The sequence below is a fragment of the Neodiprion virginianus genome, chromosome 1, assembly GCF_021901495.1.
Source record: "Neodiprion virginianus isolate iyNeoVirg1 chromosome 1, iyNeoVirg1.1, whole genome shotgun sequence".
NCBI lineage: Eukaryota > Metazoa > Arthropoda > Insecta > Hymenoptera > Diprionidae > Neodiprion > Neodiprion virginianus.
In genome coordinates, this window is record NC_060877.1 from 24,394,125 (window position 1) to 24,410,018 (window position 15,894).

The window sequence follows — 15,894 nt, forward strand, 5'->3', positions numbered from 1 at the left end:
ACTTGTTTTGCAACTCATCCATATTCAATATAATTATATACGTTCGTTGCGTTTCTCTAAGAAGTAAAAAAAAAACAAATATATTCATCGGTCGTTTTTCCAACGTGGTCTCAAGCTCCGTGCTCAGTTTTAAATGGACAATCTCGCAACTGAATGGAAAATCTACAGAATTAAAGGGTCTTGCCTCGAAAATTTGAAATGAAACGACGCTCTGTTTCGCTGGGACCAACTGAAGCGGAATCAGCTATAACGGTTCACTCGCCTATACATGTAAGCTGCAGATAGAAACTGGCATTAATTAAGCACGAGCCGAAAGCTCATTGATGCATTAGCTGTTTCCGCAACCCCAGGGAACTCGGTCGATCGCTTCATCGAGCCGGTGAGTTCGGTCGAGTATAAGGCACATCGAAGTGACGAGGCGGGGATAATTGTGACGGGATCGTTGCGCGGCTGCGGTTGATCCCCCCAAAAAAAAAACGTTGAAGGAAAAAATTATTGCGGGATGAAGTAACGGCGAGAGAAGAAGGTGGGCGAAAAAACTGCAATGCTGAGAGGGCGTATCGACGAAAGCGCGGAGGGCTTAAAAGCTGATGAATAAAAGAGAGGTTGACAGGTTTTTTGTACGGTGACGCACCCTGTGACACCGAGTCATTTTTGACAAGACTAACCGACGTGATTTCCACCTGGTCTAATTTTAAAAACCGTTCTAATCGCGATTTTCGTCACACTGTGAATGACTCGTACTTGCTTTAAATCGTGTCAAAAAGATTATTTGTAAAGCATTCGCAGAACGGAGCTTTGACCAGCGCCATTGAAATGTTTTTGATTCTTGTTCGGTGAAGTGCTTTTTATTACAGCAGATGGATGGGCTTACAATTAGCGAGGTCTTTCAACAAAATGAAAACTTTCCACAAATTATATTTCAGGCAACCACATTAACGGTAATTATTACTGTGCTTTATTTTATTGTTTCAACGACAATTTGTATTATGTGCAGAATTCATCAGCTGTCATGTATATTTTATACAGTATAAAATGCCGATGTAACAGAAACATTGGGACATTTAATTCGTGTAAGCAGCTTTCAAAGTTGAAGCAATTAAATTGGTAGAAATAATTACAGTAATTGAAATACTTTCTCACCCGATGTTTCAGAGTTGATATCGTTTCCAGTGCCAATTAAAGTTCGGCAAATTGGAGTAATGAATTTTTAGAATTTTGCCAGATTTTTAATGAGCTCAATAAAGGTCTCAGATTTCAAATCAATTGAAAACATTTCACAATATGCGTCGGTATATTTGATGTTTGGAATTTTCAAGGCAGACCAATAAGGTTGGTATCGTGAAAAAAATATAATTTTCCGACCGTTCTTCTTCTTCCCTTCTTCGACAGTCTTTGATTGAATTGATGCACGAAAAATTGGCATTGCGACAGGTTCGAATCACATTCGGGTCGTTGATTCGGATCTGCGAAGATTGGCCGTTGTTTATTGCTCATCTGCTTCCTTATCTTGCAAAATGATTCCCCGCATCGATTCTCCGACGAATCAAGATACAAAAAGTCCTGACGTAGCTGAACGGAACGGAAATGTGAATTGCATCGATCTACCGTCGAAAAAAATACACAATATCTCGTCGAATATGCGATATTTGACTACTGATGAAGCGGCCATTGATCAGATCGATCCATCGGATAGAGTTACGTGCGGACAACGTCTGAAAATAGATTACGCGAGATTAATTCGCGGAGTTTTAAATTAAGGGGGGATTGAACCGATGTTGACGAGTCTTGATTCGATCGCAGAGCAAGGCGAACGCGTCTGGTTTATGGGATTCGAACCAGACGTCGTCGTCCAAGTTTTTTACCACTCACAAGTATACAAGAAGAAGACGGAGAAGAAGAAAGAGAAGGACAGCCGAGAGACAGGAGTAAATAAAGTTGCGAATCTTTTGAATTGCAAATTGAAGAAAACTTTTATTCACCGAGTACCGTTTCAGCGCTGCAGTTTAATGTGACGTGCTTCTCTCGTTCTCCTCCACCAGCAAACCGGCGTAGTCGGTAAAATAATTAAGGGGTTGGACCACCCTGCGGTGAAACTAAAATCGAATTCGGTTTTCACGAAATTTTTTTTGCAGCTGATCCGGTTCATATTTTTCTTTTCCGTTCAACCCACTTTCGGTACTTGTTTTTAACTCCTTGAATGTATTTTTCAAATCTTGAGATACAGTCAATTGTTGGAAATGCATTTCGCATTGTTTTTTCAAGCCACCTCTAATCTCTTCAGGGAATCGTAGCTCATGCATAAAATTCATGCTGATATATTGTTAACATAATTATCTAAATCGTTGCATGGAATTGTTGAAAAAATTCGAAAATAATTATTTTCAACAAGGCGTTGAAATACGTTAGGTTTCTTTGTTTTCGTATAAAATTTCATTTTCAATGAAAATAAAATCCTGCTCATTGGCGACGTCGATAATCATGTTACGCATACGCGCTATAAGTTTGAAATCAATCGGAATTACCGAGTTTAATCAATTATCATCCCGATAGATTGAAGTCTCAAATAATCCCCGTCAATTATTCATGTGCTCAGTTAAAAAAATTGCATATAAGAAACTGAAAGCATGTTCTATCAGTCTGTAACGTAGAAATAGAAAATGCACGTCAGTTTTGCTTCGGAGCTCCAGTTTCAAATTCGAATCGACATGTCGACTTCACCAACGAATCAGACGTCTTCGTGTCGGCTCCTGCTGCACTGAAAATCTTTACCCGCAGACTTTGTGCCGTATTATATCGATTCAACCTGAAGTTAATCCCCTTGAGCGACCGGACAGCTAAAACCCCCGCAGACTCCGAGTCGTATCACGTGCCCACGTCAGCTTCTATTTCTCCCCCTTGATCCACTTTTCTCTTATTTTTTTTCGATTCTTTTCTGCCTTTCTTAGCCCGAATTTTCCCTCTATCAGTAGCAGTTTTTTTATTTTTTTTTTTCAATTGACAAATTTTATCATGTAACGAATTGAAAATTCAGCACTATTTTCAAGACTAACGCGTACAATATTATTGTAATTGAAATTTACTCAACTTCTATGCTTGTTGTCTGTTGGCGCCTTGTCAAAAATTATACAGTTTAAAACTAGTTTGTTTTTTTATTTTCAGACCAAATTTTTGCAACACCGAACAATTATCAACTTTTCGCACGTGCAATATATTGAGAAAAAGTTTTACCCGTGTAACCACGTGCAGACAAATCCGCGAAACCGGTTTGCAAAGTTTTAACATGCTCATTGGGATAGAAGTTTGGGGCCACGTGGGAGTTGCCTAAGAGTCTCTCGTGAAGATTCTACTTCTTTTCTTTTCGAAAATGAAACCGAATTCTTGTATTAAAACTAAGACCTGGACAACGGTATAAAAGATATTCTTCGAGTCTGACAAACTTTCTAGAAAATCCTTGTCCGATTCTTCGTTCATAAAAATATAAAACCACACCAAAATTACAACGGAGACACAATTTTAGCATATTCTTACTTTATTCGGGCTACGTTTTCGAACGTATGAAACATGATTTTTTTTTAAAAGAACTACGCAACCTCAGATTAATATATCGTGGCTTAGGTTAGCGTTTTTGCTATTAAGAAGAAACTTCAGAATAGATTGATTTTGTCCAATCGACCAACAACCTTTCGTAAATTTTATACCACGAACAGATTTACGATATCGTTCTTTTTGTCTAAACAAGCGTAGAAGCTAGCCTTTTTTATTTACAAAATATTCAATATCGCGAAGTTTTTTGTGCAACGAAATTATAGGTATATATTTGCTTGATGAGAATCAAGACGATTTATCTGCAGGGTAATCGGTGAGCTTCTCTCGTTGTTTTCCGTCGATCCTTTGTCCTTTTATTTCTCACCCCATAAAAGCGCAGTGCTGACCCAACCCTAATCGATTCTACTTTTACAAGGGGAAAACTTGGCGGCCTATATAGCTGGTTACATCGAAAGTTCGTGTTCTCCGTCTGAAGTATGGAAGCGATTTTTTACCCGGCGATCAGCTTGCACGCCACGTTGTTAAAAATTGCACATCAGGCAGATAACTTGGTGAGGTTTTTTATCGCGAAAAATTCTCCCCGGAGTTGGCCCGCAGTTTTAATCCGCAGATCGTATTCACGTAACCAAAAGCGGGTAAAATTCGTACCTAATCTCGAGTCTTTAGGCAGCGACGCGAGGATGAGAGTGAATTCGCGCCCGCGTCGGGAGTGTGAAAAACTGAAACCGAAATAAAAATATTATTCAGCCTGCATAAGGCCGCGGTATAAATCCGTCGGGAAAAAAGTTGGTGAAAAAAAGTAAAGGCGAAAAGCTCCCGGCTTACCTGCCCGCAAGCACAACGACAACCCGACGAAACGGCTCGTCGAGGCTCCTCTGCATCCTTCTTCTTTCGTGTAATCTTAAAATCATACCTGCGTAATTCGTACTGCGACGTTTTCCGAGGGTGTTTCACCCTCCTTGCCGCGTCTCTTTTCGGGGAGGTTCAATTACAGAGGTTGCAGTTACCCGACGACCGCCGACGTCGGTCTTCCAAGCATCCGATGTAACGTCCGACCCCCAGAGACGAGTTTCAGAACAATAGAGGACGTTATACGTGTACCAAAGCACCTTTACCCACCTGCGTTGCGACATTTTAGCTGATTTAGCCCCTGTCAAGGCGTCTCTTCTCTTCTCTTCTTTACCTTAGCGTCCAGTCTAATGGTCATTTTGCGATTCGACGAGCAGTGCAATGCCAACCGTGCAAAGTTTGTTTCAACCCGTGTTACCGGTTTATCGGTTATTCCTTTTGCTCTGCATAAGATGGATTAAGAATTCTTCGACAGTCGTTTTGAATATGGCCAAAAAGTAAGGCGATTCTGAGGAACGTTTACAGTTTACACATTTGTTATGCGGAGAGAAATATGTAGTTGAGGTCACTCAGGTACAGTCATCTGTTATTTTAATTTTTTTTTTTTATGACGAAAAATCAGTTTTCATAACCAAGAATTTAGTATTCGTTACAATTTTTCTAGTTTTGGGTTACTCGGACTATACATTAACGTTTATAGTGGGCTTCATTGCCGTGGAGAGCTTGTATAATTAGTTTTGAGGATTATCCGACTACTGAGCTAAAAAATACTCTGGCAACTTTCTATTGCGATACAAAAAAATGGACCAAAGAGCCTGATTCAGTATATTTTCTAGCCACAGTTGCGGTAATTTAGTGTTCCTGTAATAATAAATTAATATTACTTTGATGGTTTTGGGTGTATCGTGAATATTTCGAAGTGCAAATTAATTAGGTTGAATTAACTGGAAACCTGAAAGAATTTGAAACAGCTGAAGAACACAACACAATCACAATTTCAATTTGACACATTTTCATTCATTCCCTGTAATAAATTCAAAACTATCGCAAGTGAACCTTTTCCAATCGAAACATAAAATATTGAAAAGAAACTAAATCCGCTAATAGATATTAAATACAATAAAACGATTAGTTTTCGTATTACGGAATCAGTTTTCTTGAAAAAATTCGGATCAGCTGTTCACTAAAACGAATCTGTTCAAGTACGCTTTAATCTTTTTTCGTTTACTGGGTAAATTTCATCTCGAGCAGTTATAGTATGATCTTAAAATGTGACGCAAGATTCTCTGAACAGGAACAGGTACTTATTGCTTTTCATGAAAATCGTCCAGCCTCTAAGAGAAGATTTTCAAAGCGTTCTTTCCGATGAAAAGCTCGACAAGCGAAAGTATTTCGAGTTAAAAAATTCTTGGGATCGCTCCTCCGTGACAATTCTCAACGAATCACCTCGTAGTAGCGAATTTCTTGGGTCAGAGAACTTAGCCTGACCTAAGGTTCCCAGAATCTGATTCCACACTGAGAAAAAGCTCCTTCTCTGTCCGCAGGCTCTCCGCCTCGCAGGGTTGAGTCAATTTCAATTAAAATTGATGTCGCTTGAGAATCGGGTGCCACTCGCAGACGGACCTTCGACCCTCGACCCAGTCACCCTTCTGAACTGTCCCACAGGTTATTTCGAATCGCAGAGAGCCAGCCATCGAGCTGTGACAAAGAATCCGCATTTGAATACAGGTGCGAATCGACCTTTGGACCTCCGGACTTCGCGTCCTGATATATCGAAGGCTCTAGCCACTTACGAATTCCCTTCGACTTCCCTCGTAGGGAAGGGTTTCCTCGTTTCTTATTTCAGAAGAAGATAAAACTCACGATGTCTGAAGCGTGAAAGGAGCGCATCTTGTGTAACCTGCATCAATGAGGAAACCTCGAGAACGAAGCGACGAGACGGAAATACAAAAGAGAGCCAATCTCGGGGTAGATTTTTGCCTCCGAGGGATTATTTTTCAAATCGGACGACTCGGAACAGCTACGACGGTTTCATGGTAGAAAATGTCTCTTTCACAAACGGCAGGAATGGTTTACAATCCATTCGATATCCGTCGCGGGCAGAAAGCTTCCCGCCGTTAACGTCGTGTGATATCGTATTGTACAAGAAACGGCGTTGCTTTCAGGAATTTATAGAAAATTCTAAGACGATACGGGGATTGAGACTGACGTTGCAAAAGTCAAGACGAACATTCTCACGAAGCCGCAGACCGACGGGTCAGGTTTAATTAGTTACGACCCGATACCTACATCCAAGTTCTTATACTCCAACACTCCTTCGGACGCTGGTTCACTGACCACGAATAGTTCCGGAATCCACCCCCGACCCTTTCTGCGTCGCTAAAAGACACGGTTGGCAAAATATCCGAGCAAGGGATGCCGGGATTAAAGTTATAATATCCGGCCATCGCCTGGAGGACGCGAAACAGAGTCAGGAATTTCGGGGAAAATTTTCAGACGAGTCTGCAGAAGTTCTCGGAGCTTGCAATTAGTCGAGAGCTCGGTTACTGTTCTCATACCTGCGGCTGATTCGTTTTTCGAATACACCTTATATAATTTCAATTTACATATTCATCGAGAGAAATTTCTAGTCTTCATTACCACACGATCCTTTACTATTTTCATTTCTTATCATAATCAAAGGATACGGTTCCGGGTGAATGGTAAAAATGAGTTTTGTCGCAGTAAGCAGAAAACTTGTTTTTCTACTATATTATGTTGTTACTATTGCGATGATTTGATTCGTTGTTGCGAGAACAAATTCATGTCAAGGTCTTGTTTAACTAAAAAAATACAGTCAACTAAACGTACCGATTTTGCGATGCGAGAATCACCAGAGAATTTATAAGTAATTATAACTGCAAACGCACAAAATGATTACTTGTGCCTCATTTTATTGTAATTTCAAGAGTATTCAAACGGTTGCTGCAGCGATACCTATTTTACCGAAATTTTTTGGTAACAGCAACGAATAAAATTTTTCTCAGATCTTTCTTTTGATCGATCTTTCATTCCTTATTCTAAGTACAAAACGGAGATTGTTTGATTCGCGGGAAAAAAATTACTGTTGCGCTTACTATTTTAAGGACTAGCGCTGTTTTTAGTAATTGTTACTATAAATTTTGTAACTACATTTTTGAACACTGAGAAAAATTTCATTTGTTACAGTAACTAGAAAAATTCACTAAAACAGGTATCGTTAAAAAAACTGTTTGATTATTTTTAGAATTACGAAAAACGAGGTACACGTAACCGTTTTGCGATATTGTCAATCCTTTCTTGGTAATTGCAACGCAAAATCAGTTTGTGAGGTTTATTCTACTTTTTTAGTTGAACAAGGTTTTAACGTCAATTTATTGTTGCACAAGCATTAAATTTTCGCAACAGTTACAAGAAAATCTAGTAACAGTGATCTTAATGAGAAAGAATAGTAACTGATACTAAATTTTCCGGTATTAGCTACAAAACTAATTTTCTCTTTGTACCTAGAACTATATTTTTCGATTGTGATAAAAAAGGAAAAAAATAGTGCAGTAAGTTTAGAAAATAGGAGAGGCCGGTTCTGGATATAGATTCCCTTACTAACATTTAGCTGTATCCAGAACCGGCCTCTCCTATCTCCTAACTTCAGCAATAAACTATAATAATTTCAATAAAAAAAAAAAAAACCTACGCCTATCCGAAAACTTTTGCGAAAAGGGTAGTAAATGTGAAGTAATTTTTTCTTCGTGTAGATTTTACTACGGTTAAAACACTGTTCCGTTGTTCGTAATTTCGTCGGGTTAAAAGTAAAAACCGTCCGAAATGACTTACAGAAGCTTGCAGGTGGGAATTTTATTCTAGTAAGAAATCGCAATATTCCAAGTTATTATCGAAGTTTCCCTGCAGAGAAACAGCAGCTGCAGTGGTCGGTTCCCTGGTGGATTGGCGATGGACGCCGGCGAACTGCAATTCCAAAGGAAGACGTACAAAGACGTCGTGGCTAGGTATAAAACTGGATATTTGAAAGATCCCAGGATCGGTGCTCAGGAGCTTCACGTCCCTTTTATACGTGTACTTTATTACCGCAAAGCTTTTAGATCCCGCTTCTTCCCTCGGGTTCACTTCCTTCCCTCTCATTTCCTTCCCCGTTGAACTCTGTTGACTTCCCATTCCCCGAGACAAAAACAGCAAAATTTATCTCCCGCTTTCATTCATTCCCATTTCCCTTTTCACCCATCTAATACGCGTGTGTGTGTGTGTGTGTTTGTGTGTTTGCGAGTGCGTGCGGTCTGTCTTCTTTTTTTCCCCCCACTTTTTTTCATCACCCTAATTTTCGACCCGACGGACAGAGCAGCTCGTTTAATAGTCGTAAACGAGATACAGAGTCGACAATTCGGACTGAGCCACTCTTTTGACAGTCGTAATCGAGAGTTGAAGTCAACAATTGAGACGCCCTGAGAATGCTTTGCGCTGATCCACGGATTACCATAGATCTTCTCTCCGTCATGATATCACCGAGCGAGAAGTTTCCCCGTTTATTTGTCCAACCCTTCATGTTTTCCAAGAAGAATACGGTGTTACACCGCTTATAAACTTGGGGAACTCGTTGTTGATTGTCAAACTTGGTTACATTTCACTTCCTTATCGTTCGACCAACCCTGTGAACATTTCAACCGTTCTCTGCTTCTCTCTTTCTCTCTCTCTCTCTCTCTCTTTCTCCCGAAATTGTATCGCGCCATGTTTCAAGTAAGTCAATTGAAGTTCATCCCTGCGTCTATTCGTCTGCAGGGTTCAAATTGAAGACTGTAATATATACGTAATGTTTCTCGGAAGAAGCATCTTCCAGGCTCGTCTTTCACTTACGGATAACAATTCCGGTTTCGTACAGGGGTGGCAGCGACATTTACTCTGTATACATTTTCTTCTTCGCCGGAAGACAAAGGCCACTTTTCCACGGCGGATTTCAATCAAGCGATTGGATTCATCCGAGTGTAACATAGATATACTATACCTACACACGTTCGACCAATCGCCGCGTACTTTTTGCCCTCGAACCGTTTCAAACGCTAATTTTTTTTTTTTACACCCTCAAACGTCGTCCCATGTTTCGCTACGTTCAATATCTCATTCCGACATTTGCATGACGCGCCGTATGCGTCGAAATTCGAGCCGAACGCTGTTCGTTGATTACAATTTGAGTCCGATGGGGATGTGCGAGGAATTCAACCTGTAATCAATAAAACACAAGCGTTGGCACGACACGAAGCAAATTCACGCACCGTGCATATATTATCACTTTTGATAGTGCGGTGCCAAAATTATTCTAATCTCGGATTACTCGATCAGTAACACATGCAAAAAAACACAAAGTTATCGGCATAAAAATTGATTGCCTATTTTATTCTACACCTTTACTCAATAATTCGATCTATAGCTGTCAAAAGTCTCTCATAAATAATACTCTTCCTTCTTGACAAGCGTAATTTTTTCATACATTATTTACACAGACACGTAACCGTGATCCTTTTCCACTTTGGTCGTTATCACCTGCTTGAAATGCTTGCTTTTCCCACAAAGATTTTCCCTTCGACCATACGTTATAAACACAAAACGTTGTATCAATCATGAAGGATTTCAGAGGGGTTAAAATTCGTACATTGTGTGCGCTGTATTGTATTTGGGTGTGAGATTGGAGAAACCCAACTGAAAGACAACGAAAAAGGCGACAAAATCGCGTTACCTCTTACATTTAAAAATTGTATTGATTAAAAAATAAGTGGGTGAAAAATTCAACTGAATACTTGATATCAAAGCTTTATATTTTTTCGAAACGAATCGACTAGTGAGACGAATATCGAGTGAGTCAGCTTTTTACTCCGAGCCTTTATAAATCAACCGACCAATCGTCCAAGGAATTCAAGGATATAACGTGTGGCTCCTGGAGGATCGTCGAAGGTGAATTGGTTAGGTCTCCAATTAGCTTCCAATGATCTCCGCATCGTGTGGCTCGCAATCGAATACGGAAGATCCATAAACCTTCTTTATTTCTTACATTACCTATGATAAAAAAAACTGATCGTACCTTTTCTTTTTTCATTCGAAATAAATTGTTAAATAAAATTCACCAGGCTTAAGGCAGATACCGTACAACAGACGTCAGCTACACCATACAGTACCAATCCAAATTAACAATATCAAAAATGAAATAATCATTTCACCTCATCTCGGTTTAACTTCAAAGGAAAAATCCTCACTCCCGTATTCATCGTCGGAATAAATGTACATATTTTACGGACGTTGATTGAACATGGCCAAAACGATTTTAACCGACTTTGAACTTGTGGGAGGTGTCAACCGGATCAAGCAAGGCACCTAAATACACGGACGAGCGGACTTGGCACACTCACACGTGCTCAAGTATATTTCAAGTTTGACTGTGCTAAGAGGCTGTCAGTGCCGTAGGCGCAATGCAATCAAGCCACCCCTTGAGTGGAGAGGCAATTCAATTGCCGAGTAGAGAGAGAGGGACGATGTTCCAAGCCAGAGTCGCGTTATGTTCACTCGATAATATACCAGTATATATATACATATATATATATATATATACGTACGAGTATTGCCAAAGAATTTTTGCACGGAAATGTTGACAATTATTCCGAAAATGAGGCACCCGCTGTATAAAACGAGCCGGTAAATTTGCCGGTGTTTTATTACAGTTGACATTCCTTGACTCGAATATGCGTTGCTTGAAGTTGCCGCCGGCTGCTACAGTTTGCGTTAAAATTGTGACTAATAATTAATTCGGATTTATACCGCGAGTGCGCGAAATCAAGGAACGCTTCGTGGTATGGAACCAGCGTTAAAATTTTACCGGCACCGTTGCGGAATTCATTTTTTAACACAGTTTTAGTTTAATCACTGCGGTCTGGTTTATACTTGTGGAAATCGTGCGATCGTGATATCGTAATTTTTGGACATTTAAACAATTGGAGCGGCATGATTACTATTTACTTGTTATTCTAATCCAGGGGAGTTGAATATTTAAAGCTTCTCGCATTACTTGATTTATCTAATGATTTGATCTATGCGATAAAGATATAAAGAAACAAATTTTACATTTATACACAACTTCTTCACGTGTCGGAGCTTTAATTTGTTGAATAATTTATCTTACGACTGGTTTAAATACTTTTTTCTTCCAGCGATCCGGAATGCTTAAGAAAAGTTTTAACCCTAAGATTCATAGTTTACTGATATTTTCTGAAATAGTGGTATTACATGCGTGTTATGACAGCAGAAAAATGACGGCAGCTTTGAAAGGAGGAGACGCGTCCTAGTTTTGAATTCCACGTTCAATGTCCTCAAAGCCATACGCGATAGAATTCCCCTCTGTGTATTCGTGCGATATCTGCGTATAAATTTTTATCCGCTCTTTGAAAACGGAGTAGAAATCGATTAAGTCTGATTTTTTATTCACCCTCCGTAGCCACGTGACTTACCCGATATCAAAGAACACGCCAGCAATTAAAACGCGAATTTACGGTCATTATCTCGTTTTTTCATCCCTCTTTTATTCGAGTTTCATTTTTCACCCTGCAGGTCGTTAACCACACTGAAACAACAAGGGGCTTCGGACGAATGAGCTTTTACGTTTCCGGTATATCCACTTGAAGTTGTACCAAGTATAGTTTGCGTTTATATTCGTCGAGCGTGTAATTATAATTTAGGCAATTACACGAAACACGATTTACAGTATTTATTCCACCCTTCTCTATAGTTACGCTGTAAAGCTTAAATTGTAGCTGATACAATACGCAAGCTGTAGGAACACCGATTACACAATTGCCAACATGTGGCAAGGTGCTTTGTGCTGCGTGTTGAAAGACCGGGAAAACCGATCTGTTTGAATATTGATTATCGATTAAATAGTCCGTTAATCAGAATTAAATTTTTGCTTACTGATTTTACTTTTTCAACGTAATAATTTTCACGGCAGAACGAAATATTAAAAAACTTGTACTAGTTTTTTTTCGCGGCTTCTGAGTTTTGTAGAGTGAAACAGCTGCGTTTCGTTTCAACCGACTCGTGCGTTTAATTTACACCATTTTTTGCAGTTAAATTAGGTGGCAATGTTAATTTACCGCTGGACGAACATCAAATTCTCGCAATAGTTACAGGAAAATATAGTTCGACTGACCAAGATCGAAGAGAATAAGAACCCTAGATTACTAGATTTTACGGTTACCTACAGCTAAAATAATTTTAAAAAAACGCCTTATCAACTCTTCCGTTCAAGAATAGTTATTTATATTATTTATAAATATTAGTTATAGACTATATACCGCAGTTTCCGCAACTAGAAATTTCTCTCAACCGTATCGGGGAGACGACGACACGTAATTAGCAATGGAATTACTACTATTATAGTATTTCAAACAAGCTTCAACCACCGCATGATTAATTTAGTCTAGTAAAACGTTCTGTTGGTAAATTTCCAACCTGCAAACTGACTTCCGTCCTGCGTCAAACAGTCCAAGTTCATTAATAATATCCCTATCGTATCTTTCGCATCTCTTTTTACTACCGCACGACAACTGCTTTTACCGGAGAATTTGCGGAAGCACTTGTGTCGCTCAATTGTTACGTGCCTGGAATGTTAAGCCATTCATCCAATTTGTCATATACAGCATCGAGAGAAAATTAACATTTTTCCTTTTTCCCCCTCGAGGAGCACACAATTTCAGTCCATCCCGGTGAATTTCCCACTCCTTTCGTCCTCCGGGCGGAAAATGTTTTTCAACCGTACATATATAAATTTTTTTTCCATCCCTAATTGAAACTCATTAACTCTGTCCGTGTAAAAGTACGAAAGTATAACCTGTGCGGAAATTCAGCACGTGTAAAATTTATCGTAATTTTTTTTCTTTTTTTTTCCATCAAGATCTTTCCAATCATTAATTCAATTGAACTCTGCTCTAGCAGCATGTAACGTAGACTCGTCGCGATAAAATTGCAGACTGTAAATTAACTGGACCGTATCTTTGGAAATGTTAAAAACAGAAATTAATCGCAGACCTGCGTGCACGCTCGGCATTAAATCGCGAACAGGCAATATCCTGTTAATCAGGTTTGTCCCGCGGTGTTATTAGCTCTGCCATGCGTAGAAATCAGCCGCAAGTTCGTATTGTATACGCCTCGCACAACCAGCTTGCAATTAACCGAAATCTGCGGCAGCCTCGCAACGGTGATAAAATTAATTCCAGACCGATCTGGGAAATTGATCAACTACGCGTTGTTCTCCGCTTGTCTCGCTTCCAGGCTTTCCCTTCCCTTCCCTTCACTCCCCTCCCCTTCCCTCCCCGTGCCTTGCCTTGCCTTCGCCGCTCTTACTTCCGGTTCACGCCTCCAGTATCGCATAGTCTAACTAAATTAGCCGCTCCATCAGTTCTCCAGCTTTCGGAAGACAATCAAATTGAATTATTCATTGAACACTACGCGCGCGGTGCTCCGAGTTAACATCGAATACGTTTACCGTACAACAGATGCATTAGGAGAATTGAACCTGCCCGCGGAATTAAAGGCCCCGAACTTGTATTTTTTATCTTCTTTTGCTCTCTTCGTCCCCCTCCGCCCCCCCGTAAGCCGTGAATTTTCACCATCGTAAAGGGGTGCAGGATCCGGGTGAGCGAAGGCAAGAGCATGTTTTTACATCCATGGTCTCGCGAAACAAGTAAACGAAGATAAATTGCGCATAAAGGTGAATTGCAGGGTGTTTGCGCCACGGCTAACGAGTATTTTAATATTTTAGTAAGGGAAATGTACCGCGGTACAAACACCCCTGCAAGTACGACTATCCTTCATGTTTTACGCTTTGTACTTAAACTAAACGACGCGACGTGCGACGGGTGAAATTCGCCACGAATCTAACGCCACTGGCATTTTACTCGCAACAATTTTCAACGGTTGATTGTTGTTTGTTGTGGGAATGTCCCAAGTTGCTGAAAATTTAACAAAGGTCAAGGGAAAGAAACCAGAGTACCCATTCGAATCTACTAATTGATACATTTATTCTGCTCTCATCAATTTTCTATCTACACCCAATTTTTGGAGACGAAATATCGGTAGCTAAAGTGACAGAAAACTGTGAGTCAGTTGAAAAAAAAAAAATTAATCAATCTTTGGTCTATACCCTAATTAAAAGTTGTAGAGTACAAATTTGTGATAATTTTCACTTCATCTTGAACGAATTGTAACGCAGTGTTGTAACGTAGATTGAACTCGTTTCTCCATGATCTTTTTTCATCTCAGCAACTAATTACCGTAAGTAGTGGTAGAGGATTTTGAAGCTTCCGACGGAAGTAAGAAGGCGCGGAAGCGGTGTGAAAATGAGCTGAAAAATAAAACGTCAGAACACTCGTTGTTCCTTGTTTCCAGCTTTACTGAAATAGAGGAAAACTGTGCAGCCAGCCTTTCGGGCGGGGGGGGGGGGGGGGGGGGGAGTCGAGAGTCGAGCGGTTCCTGACTCATCCCTTTCCGTTTGATGTTAAATTTATCTCTCGCGGCAAGTTCGCCGTTGTCTACATCATCCGCGAAACTGAAACATCTCGACATACCTACATAGGAAGCATACTGTGAAAGCCACATGTAGGGGTGGTTCATGATTCAGGGTTGCTGGCGTGTAATATACACCCTGGTATAATGATTAAGGAGTGTCTTTAAAGGAGATTGAGTCAGAATTAAAACAAGACTGCTAGCTCGATTACGTTTAATAATGACAGAAGAGCCATGACTTTAGGAATCAGCTGGAGATGTTGGAACATTCTGCCAATGGTTAAAGAAGTGATGGAATTTTATCAACGATAAATAAAATTTTGGAAAAATAACTAGGTCTTCACGCCAATGTCAATTTTTCATCGTGGATTTTTACTTGTAATGTGAATAAGTAAATTTGGTACAGTAAATCAAATCAATTTTGGGGTATTTATTCGTTCTTTCTGACAAGTGACAGTGGCGAATGTTGCGGGGAATTGAATTTCGGTGTTTTTGCGACATGCAGATTCATCTTATTGTCAGTGTAGATAACATCGTAACTATCGTTTTCAATCCGTCGTATATAAGCTATGTTTGTATTAGCTGATTTTTTGTTCGTGAACCATTCAAATATATAATGAAAAAAAGCAGGATTTAACCTAATTGGAAAAGTTTGATTTGATTACTGAAACCAAACAAAATAAAACAGCTAAAATAAGTTTGTAACGGTTTTCCATATAAACTGAATTTACTAGGCATTTTCAACCATATTGAGAAGCGTTTTAATAAAACTTCAAAGCTCCAAGTTTTTCTTTACAATGCCAGTACATATCGTTTGTTTTTTAATTTCCAACGAGATCTCCGCAACTCACTACGTTACAATAATTTAACAGACTATATGTACTCTAAATATCGTCGTAAAATTAATAACAAGCAACGACTTTC

At 39.6% G+C, this 15,894-nt stretch overlaps 1 protein-coding gene across 3 annotated transcripts in view; it reads left to right on the forward strand.

Annotated features, from left to right (window-relative positions):
* LOC124296741 (low density lipoprotein receptor adapter protein 1-B-like) overlaps positions 1-15,894 on the forward strand; it is a 49,623-nt gene that overhangs the window by 22,930 nt on the left and 10,799 nt on the right. The window lies entirely within an intron of this gene.